This window comes from Cygnus olor (genome assembly GCF_009769625.2).
Source record: "Cygnus olor isolate bCygOlo1 chromosome W unlocalized genomic scaffold, bCygOlo1.pri.v2 SUPER_W6, whole genome shotgun sequence".
Classification (NCBI taxonomy): Eukaryota; Metazoa; Chordata; class Aves; order Anseriformes; family Anatidae; genus Cygnus; species Cygnus olor.
Genome location: NW_024429077.1, coordinates 288,231 through 297,833, shown reverse-complemented (window position 1 = coordinate 297,833; position 9,603 = coordinate 288,231). Strand labels below are relative to the sequence as shown.

The following is a 9,603-nucleotide window of genomic DNA, read 5'->3' as shown; positions in this document are numbered from 1 at the left end:
GTCTTTCAGAAGTAGAATCATAGAATCATTAAGGTTGGAAAAGACCTCCAAGATCATCTGGTCCAACCATCCCCCTACCACCAATATCACCCGCTAAACCCTGTCCCTAAGCACCACGTCCAAACTTTCCTTAAACACCCCCAGGGACGGTGACACCACTACCTCCCTGGACAACCCGTTCCAATGCCTGAATACCCTTTCTGAGAAGAAATGTCTCCTAATTTCCAAACTAAACCTCCCCTGGCACAACTTGAGGCCATTCCCTCTAGTTCTATTGCCAGTTATCTGTGAGAAGAGGCTGACCCCCAGCTCCCCACAACTCCCTTTCAGGTAGTTGTAGGTCTCCCCTGGGTCTCCCCAATAAGGTCTCCCCTGAGCCTCCTCTTCTCCAGACTAAACAACCCCAGGTGTCTCAGCTGCTCCTCATAAGACTTGTGTTCCAGATCCTTCACCAGCTTCGTAGCCCTTCTCTGGACATGCTCCAAGGCCTCGATGTCTTTCTTGTAGTGAGGGGCCCAAAACTGAACACAGTACTCAAGGTGCGGCCTCACCAGAGCTGAGTACAGGGGGACAATCACTTCCCTAGACCTGCTGGCTACACTATTCCTGATGCAAGCCAGGATGTCGTTGGCCTTCTTGGCCACCTGGGCACGCTGCCGGCTCATGTTCACTCCCCGATCCTTTTCCTCCGCACAGCTTTCGAGACACTCTGCTTCAAGCCTGTAGCGTTGCATGGGGTTTTTGTGGCCAAAGTGCAGGACCCGGCACTTAGCCATGTTGAACCTCATCCCATTGTCTTCTGCCCATCTATCCAACATGTCTGGGTCCCTCTGAAGGGCCTTCCTACCCTCCGGCAGATCAACACTTCCCCCCAACTTACTGTCTTCTGCAAGCTTACTAAGGGTGCACAAATCAAATATTGTATGGGTATAAGGGAACCCAGGGAATGTTTTGAGCTGGGTCCCTCCTTAGAAAAGAAGTCTTATGAGGAGATGTTGAGGGAAATGGGGTTGTTTAGCTTAGAGAAAAGGAGGCTCAGGGGAGACCTTATTGCACTCTACAATTACATAAAGGAGTCTATCGTGTGGTGGGGATTGGTCTCTTCTCTCAAGCAACAAGCGATAAGAGAAGAGGAAATGGCCTCAAGTTGCACCAGGGGAGTTTTAGGTTGGGTATTTGGAAAAAATTATTCACTGAAAGGGTTGTGAGACATTGGAACAGGCTGCCCAGGGAAGTGGTTGAGTCACCATCCCTGGAGGTATTCAAAAGATGTGTAGATGCGGTGCTTAGTGGCATGGTGCAGTGGTAGACTTGGCAGTGCTAGGTTAATGGTTGGATTTTATGATCTCGGAGGTCTTTTCCAACCTGTGATTCTATGATATCACAGAATCACAGAATCACAGAATCGTCTAGGTTGGAAGAGACCTCCAAGATCACCCAGTCCAACCTCTGACCTAACACTAACAAGTCCTCCACTAAACCATATCACTAAGTTCAACATCTAAACGTCTCTTAAAGACCTCCAGGGATGGTGACTCAACCACTTCCCTGGGCAGCCCATTCCAATGCCTAACAACCCTTTCAGTAAAGAAGTTCTTCCTAATATCCAACCTAAACCTCCCCTGGTGCAACTTTAGCCCATTCCCCCTCGTCCTGTCACCAGGCACGTGGGAGAATAGACCAACCCCCACCTCGCTACAGCCTCCTTTAAGGTACCTATAGAGAGCGATGAGGTCTCCTCTGAGCCTCCTCTTCTCCAGGCTAAACAACCCCAGTTCCCTCAGCCGCTCCTCGTAAGACTTGTTCTCCAGACCCCTCACCAGCCTCGTCGCCCTTCTCTGGACTCTCTCGAGCACCTCGATGTCCTTCTTGTAGCGAGGGGCCCAAAACTGAACACAGTACTTGAGGTGCGGCCTCACCAGAGCCGAGTACAGTACAGTATTTCCATTGTTTTGTCTTGACTATGGGGGCGACTGATACCATAGTTGGTTGATCCTCTGGGTCAGTCACAGCATGTGTTATCTGGTCATCAGATTCAGAGACTTCCTCCCTCTCTTCAAGGTGCTGGATGATGTTAAACAGTGTTTGATAGGAGTAAGCCAGGACCCAGCACAATGCTGCAAGCTGTCGTTCTCCAGCATTGTCAGGGGCAGGGCATATGACTCTCAAGCATTCTATGAGGTTTTTAGGATTTTGCACTTGTTCAGGGGTGAAGTTCAAAACTATTGGAGGAGACACCTGTGACAGGTACCTGCCTATATCCTACCACACACCTTGCCACCCGCCACCAGACTGTTTCGGGACAGATTCCCGGGTAAGCTTTCTAAACAATCGACTAATCTTAGAGAGAAGAGGAAACCCGTTATTCAGAATTAGAAATAGCAATATATGGGTTACACATGGATATTCAAAATACTCAAAAACTGTTGTAATTAGCCCACTGTGAAAGAAGGAGGAGGTACCATTCCTGATAGTATTCATAAACTGACTTCCAGATGAGGAAAGGAAGGCAGTGTAATTCTGAATATTCTCTAAAAGACAGTTTCCATGAGACCCAAGTGATAACAGTGCAGAGCCTGAATGCCAGATTAAACTCAAGGCCAGTGCTTGGCAGCACAGCGAATTAAAAAAAACGAACACAGATTGTAGCACATTCTCAGATCGGATATAGAGGAGAAAGGAGAACATGACACGGATTGCATGACACATGATCAAACAAGCCAATATTAACAGGACACTGAACATGGTGACTAGCAAGTAAGTGTGTTAGTTGTAAGAGTTTTAATCAATTCTACTGTTATCTCAACCCTTCGAGCCCCACGTTGGGCTCCAAAAAGGACTGTGGTGGTTTTACCGTGCTAGGCAGCTGAACACCACAACCGCTTTCTCACTCCCCCTCCTTAGATGAGGAGGGGAAGAAGTAAAGGAAAGAACAACTCACGGGTTGAGATAAGGATGAATTAATTAAAGGAAAAAAATAATTAAGGAAAGATTATTATTAATCGAACAATTTAACTAAAGGGGAAAAAAAGGGAAAGAGGAAAAGGGAGGGGAGAAGGAAAAAACACAACAAAACAAGTAAAGGCTATGTGGAAGTGCAGAGGAAAGAAATTACTCTCTACTTCCCACAAATGAGCGATGCTTGACCACGTCCTTGAAGCAGGGCCTCAACGCACGTAGCCGGTGTTCGGGAGGACAGACGTTTTCGCAACGAGAGCCCACCCCTCCCCTCTTCTTCCTTTTTCCACCTTTTATTGCTGAGTGTGACATCATATGGTATGGAATATCCCTTTGGTCGGTTTAGGTCAGCTGCCCTGGTGATGTTTCTTTTCTCACATCTTTGCCCACCCGTAGGGGGGTTAGAGAGAGTCCTGATGCTGTGCCAGCACTGCTCAGCAGCAGACACAACACTGGTGTGATACCACTGCTGTTCTAGCTACAAGTGCAGAGCACAGCACTGTATGGGCTGCTGCAGGGAAAGTTAACATCCCAGGCAGCCCCAGTACAAGGATTACCTTGGGTGTGTAACCATCTGCACTTTTAAAATTAAAACTTAAAAGCATGTTTTTTAGTCATTTTGGAAAGTTATATTTGCTGCTTTGCTCTTCAGAGAACAGAGGTTGAACATTCTGGAGAGCTCTGACTGCTTACTTCTGATCTTTCTTGTAAGTGTGGATATGTTACAGGTCCAAGAGTGTTGTGAGCCAGGGAAATTCCTACCCTTAACCTGCGACAGGCCAAGGAGTAGAAACTGGCCAAACTGTATTTTCAGAGAAACCAAATTATGAAGAAGTTATTTTGTTATAGTATGAACTATTTGTAGCATTGCATGGGGTTGTTGTGGCCAAAGTGCAGGACCCGGCACTTAGCCATGTTGAACCTCATCCCACTGGTCTCTGCCCATTGATCCAACCTCCAGTCCCTCTGCCGGACCTTCCTACCCTCCGGCAGATCGACACTTCCCCCTAACTTGGTATCATCTGCAAACTTACTGACGGTGCACTCAATTCCCTCATCCAAATCATCAATAAAAATATTAAAGAGGATGGGCCTTTTCCCCAACAGCCTTTCTCTCCTCCACCAGGTCGGTTACCTGGTCATAGAAGATGTGGTTGGTCAGGCAGGACGTACCTTTCATGAACCCATGCTGGCTGGGCCTCATCCCCTGCTTGTCCCTCACATGTTGTGTGATTGCACTCAAGATGATTTCTTCCATCACCTTTCCTGGCACCAAGGTCAGGCTGACAGGCCTGTAGTTCCCCGGGTCCTCCTTACAACCCTTCTTATAGATGGGCGTCACATTAGCAAGTCTCCAGTCATCTGGGACCTCTCCTAATGACCACGACCACTGACAGATGATGGAAAGTGGTCCAGCAATCACATTCGCCAGCTCCCTCAGCACCCTCGTGTGGATTCCATCTGGTCCCATGGACTTGTGACAGTCCAGGTGGAGCAGCAGGTCTCTAACTGTTTCCACCTGAATCAGGGGGTGGGGGGGGTGGGGGTGTCTTCTGCTCCCTGTCCCAGACTTCCAGATCGGGAGGCTGAGTACCTCGAGGATAAGTGGTGTGACTAGTAAAGACAGATGTTATGAAGGCATTGAGAACCTCAGTCTTTTCCTTATCCTTAGTAGTCGCATTCCCCCCTGCATCCAGTAAAGGATGGAGACTCTCCTTCTCTTACCTTTAATGTATTCGTAAAAACATTTTTGGTTATCCTTTACCACAGTGGCCAGGTTGAGCTCATGCCTTTCTGATTTACTCCGTGTATGCTGTCAACTTCCTTGTACTGTCCCCGAGTTGCCTGTCCCTATTTCCAACGGACATAAAGTCTTTTTCCTCCCGGACACTCAGCAAAAGTTCCCTGTTCAGCCACGCCGGTCTTCTTCCACGCCAGCTTGTCTTAAGGCACACAGGAACAGCCTGCTCCTGCGCCTTTAAGACTTCCTTCTTCAGGAGCATTCAGCCTTCCTGGACCCCTCTGCCCTTCAGGACTGACTCCCAAGGGACCCTCCCTACCAGCATCCTGAACAGTTCCAAGTCTGCCCTCCGGAAGTCCAAGATAGCAGTTTTACGTAATTCCCTACTTGGTGCTGGATGTAATAATCAGTTCATTTTTATTTGGATGTGGTATTGCAGCCTTTCTACTTTGTCTGGCCATTGCCCGGAAGTAGATTGCTGTTACAGTGACTTTTTCATGGACTGACTAATTAATCTCCAGAAAGATTCAGAAGATTTTGTCCTTGGAATAGTTGATTACCATTTCTGACCATCTTAGAATAAGAAATGAAAAAAAAAAAATCCATTTGTATGGGTTGAAATTGTCTCACTCTCTGAAGTGTTTACATTCTCAGATATCTACTGAAACTTTTTTTTTTAACCTTGTGCAGTGGTTTTACGTGGCAAGGTTTTGTCAGCGGGGGGCCATATGGGTGGCTTCTGTGAGAAGAATCCAGAAGCTGCCCCATGTTAGATAAGGGCCCCGCTGCTGGCCAGAGCCAAGCCAATAAGCAATATTATTTGCGCCTCTGTGAGAGCATATTTAAGAAAGGGGAAAAAAAAAAAAAAAAAACAGCTGGGGAACAGCAGCTGGGAGAGAGAGAAGTGAGAAACAGCCTTGCAGGTGCCAAGGTCAGTGTAGAACGAGGGGGAGAGGTGCTCCAGGCTCGGAGCTGAAGTTCCCCTGCAGCCTGTGGTGAGGATCATGGTGAAGCAGGCTGTCCCCCTGCAGCCTATGGTGTACCATGGTGGAGCAGGTTTCCACACTGCAGCCCATGGAGGAGACCACGGTCGTGCAGGTGGACCTGCACTGACGGAGCCCGCGGCCTGTGGAGAACCCCTGGCTGAGCAGATTCCAGGCCGGACCTGTAGCATGTGGAGAGGAGCCCACGCAGGAGCAGGGGATCTGGGGGGAGCTGCTGCCTGTGGGGGCCCCAGGTTGGAGCAGTGTGCTCCTGATGGATGGACCCCGTAGTACGGACCCATATTTGGAGTAGTTCTTGAAGAGCTGCTGCCTGTGAGAAGCCCACGCAGGATCAGTTCAGGAAGGACTGCATCTTGTGGGAGGGACCCCACATTGGAGCAGGGAAAGAGAGTGACCGAGAAGGAGCGGCAGCGAAGAAGCGCTATAGACTGACTGTAACCCCCATTCCCCCATTCCCCTGTGCCGCTCGGGGGAGGAGGTGGAAGAGGGCGGATGGGGGGAAGGTGTTTTTGGTTTCTTTCCTTTGTTTCTCATTTCTCTAGCCTGTTAGTAATAGGCAATGAATCTTACTATCTCCCTACTCTGAGTCAGTTTTGCCCATCACGATAATTGTTAAGCGATCTCCCTGTCCTTATCTCAACCCTTGAGCCCTTTTCATCGTATTTTCTCTCCGTTTCCCTTTGAGGAGGGGGAGTGAGAGAGCGGTTGTGGTGGAGCTCAGCTGCCCACCTGAGTAAAACCACCACACCTTGCCAGTGTATTTAGGAATTCCATTATCATGACAGGAGAGCTCATCTTGATGAAAGCAAAACACTTTCAAAATCTGTAAAGAGAAATACATTTTGATTTTATACTGAAATGAAATGTGTAGAAATTTATGCTATGTAAGACTGCTTAAATTACATGTTTTCCTTTGATTTTTATATTTCATGTAAACATACTTGTACCATAATATCTTTAGAGAGTGGTGCATATAATTAGTTAAGATGCAAATTTGTCTCAATTAGGTGTTAAGACGTGTTTTGAAGATCTATGCCTATGGATTAACAGTGTAGCAGTGGAAGTAATACTGTCTACCTCTTAATCTTCTAGAAAATTTTAACTAAATTAGATTACTTTTTTAGGACTAATATTGTGGTCAGCTGTTTTGTAAATTAGCAAGTCATATACCATTTAGTCATATATCATTTCAGGGTTGTTCAAACTATTTTTTTTTAAGGGGGGAAAAAGATCTGTGTCTTTCTTCAGATTAATATATTGTCTAGATCTGTTAGCAAGGTGAGGGTTTGCCTTCTAGGCTGCACAGGCGAGTATCTCAAAAACAGAAAATTAATGCAGAATATTTCTCTTTAAAAATCAGACTTTTATTTTAAATGAGTATGTAGTAGTTTCATGTCCGATGGTGAAGTCTATCTGCTGCTATATAGTTGTTTACCTCCTTTGTTTCCTTCATTGTAGTCTGCGGTTAGCTTTACTAAATGAAGCAAAAGAGGTGCGAGCAGCAGGATTGCGAGCCCTCCGCTATCTCCTTCGAGACTCCAGTATTCTCCAGAAGGTGCTGAAATTGAAAGTGGATTACTTGATAGCAAGGTAATTTTCCCTTATTGTTTTAAATTGTAAAATTATAAATCACTTATTTTTCATGGTTGAGACAGGTGTGAAAAGATGGTTTCATATCCTCTTATATTCTTGATATGCAGCTTTATAATAGCCTGTTTTATTCAGTATGAATAATATCCTTCTTTAAAATGTTGGATACCTAATACATCACACCATCTAATCCAAATAAAGTGATATCCTAATACATGATCTACTATGAATAATCTAAAAAATTAGACGCATAAAAGATGTTTCTGAATCGTAAATGTCATTAATTATAAATTACTTTATGGTATTATTAGAAGGTCGGGACTTTAGTAATTTTCATGTCTTAAATTTTGTGGTTTTTTTTTCGATTCTTTGTATCATCACCATAGTGCTTTAGAGCCTCTAGTACAATGTCAGGATGAAAAAGTTGTTCATGCCCAAGAATTTATAATCTAACCCATACCACAACAGAAAGATACCAAAGGGCAAACTAACAATGAGATAATAAGGTCAGTATGGTGACTAGATCTAATTATCATCATTTCTAGTGCTTCCTTTGTTAAAATCATTTTGCATTTAATATACTGATATATGTGTGTGTGTGTGTGTTTAGTTTTTTTTTTTATATATGTACACACAGTTTTAGTGTGCTGTTAAATTTTGTTAGGGCAAATGGACTTTTCTGATCTGAAAACGCATAGAACGTTGATTTGAAATATGAATGCTTTTATTTAGTCTTATTTGAAATGACAGGTGTAGCTAGCCCAGAATTGTTGAAGGTGTTATGCCTTGTCATTGTATATTTGAGAGCGTTCTAGTGATTTACTTATAATGAAGATAACTGTAAATAATATAAATTGAAACTAATTGACTAATCATTAATATATTTGCTGAAAAGCAGTTTTTTAAACAATAATTCATAATATTTTTCTTCTCTTTATTTAGTTGCATGAATATTAATGAGAGATGTTAACATTTAAGGTGAAAGTTAATGTTATTATAAGCAAAACATGTTTTTAACTTATTTTAGGTGCATTGACATACAGCAGAGTAATGAAGTAGAAAGAACACAAGCACTTCGATTAGTCAGAAAGGTAAAATCTAACTATATATGGTCTTACTAGCTATATCAGTCAGCTGTACTGATTCCAGGTTTTCTCCATCAGCAGTTTTTTTTCATACAGTCTCTTATTTTATCATATGAGAAGAAATTATAGCTGTTAATTCAAAAAAAAAGAGAAAGAAAGCTAGTGCTGAGACTTATTTTGATTTTAATCTCTTATGACTGAGAATCTTGAGTAATCTAGAAAAATCCTGTTAATTTTGTTTTGATAGAGGTAAAACTGAACAAGAATTGGGAACAGCTCATCAAATGATGAGTGCAAGGGTATAAGAACCACATTATTAAGTATCATCTAATGATTTAACTTTATTGTATAGTGTCATTAAACACCTGTGAATGAAGGACTGGAGATTTTCTGCCACTTGAGAAATAAAGCAAATTGTCATTGCAGTTCAAGGAATGCTTTCAGCCTTATTGCTTTATCTGTCGAGGCTGGTGTTATCCATCTTCCCTTTCCCTTTTCCTTTCCCCTTTTCTCTGTTATGCAATAAGTTAGTCTTTGCTGATTACTGTACCATGTACCCATGGACATGAGATGTTTGAAGCTGTGGTAGCTGCATTTTCAAGTTGATCCTAGAGAAAATAGTGTATTACAGCTACTGAAGCTATTTTCTTAGGTGATTATAGTAGTCTCCCTTTGTATTGGATTTTGCTGTTCTTTATCTTGCTTGTACTCTTTACTGAGCATCTTAAAAAAACTGAAGACTCGGGTAAAGTTTGAAGTAGTTGGAAGAATTGTTCCACAGGAGCACAGTGTTTAATCTGTTTGTGTTTTTTTTTTTTTTGTGTGTGTGTACATATGTATATATTTAGGTTGAAAATATGGAGGTTTGATATGCAGTTTCTTAAAATGAGCTCACTTCATTTCTATTTTACAGAAGAAACAATGTGTTTGATTGGCACAATTGTTAAAAACAGTTTTAAAGCTAAAAAGGAAAAAAATAAAAGAACAACAACAAAAAAAAGGATGGATCATCTATATCAGTGGCACAGGTCCTTGAGGAAGTCACCATTTACAAATGTTATTTGTTAATCTGGTTTAAAGAAAGCGTCACTATAGGGCCAGAATAACTTAAATCTGAAGATGGAATGGAAACACATTTGTAATGATTTGGCTTTATTTGGCTCAGACTCAGTGGTTTTTAGGATTCCTAAAAAAAAGTATATAAAGGTCTAGGAGAGGAGAATGG

At 43.1% G+C, this 9,603-nt stretch overlaps 1 protein-coding gene across 2 annotated transcripts in view; it reads left to right on the top strand.

Annotated features, from left to right (window-relative positions):
• Positions 1-7,159: 7,159 nt before the first annotated feature.
• LOC121062990 (rapamycin-insensitive companion of mTOR-like) overlaps positions 7,160-9,603 on the top strand; it is a 102,872-nt gene continuing 100,428 nt past the window's right edge. The window contains exons 1-2 of one of the 2 annotated variants that reach the window (XM_040543304.1): positions 7,160-7,293; positions 8,321-8,384. The gene's annotated coding sequence lies outside the window, so the exon portion shown is untranslated. The remainder of the gene's footprint in view (positions 7,294-8,320; positions 8,385-9,603) is intronic. The other variant, XM_040543305.1, reaches the window with a different exon arrangement.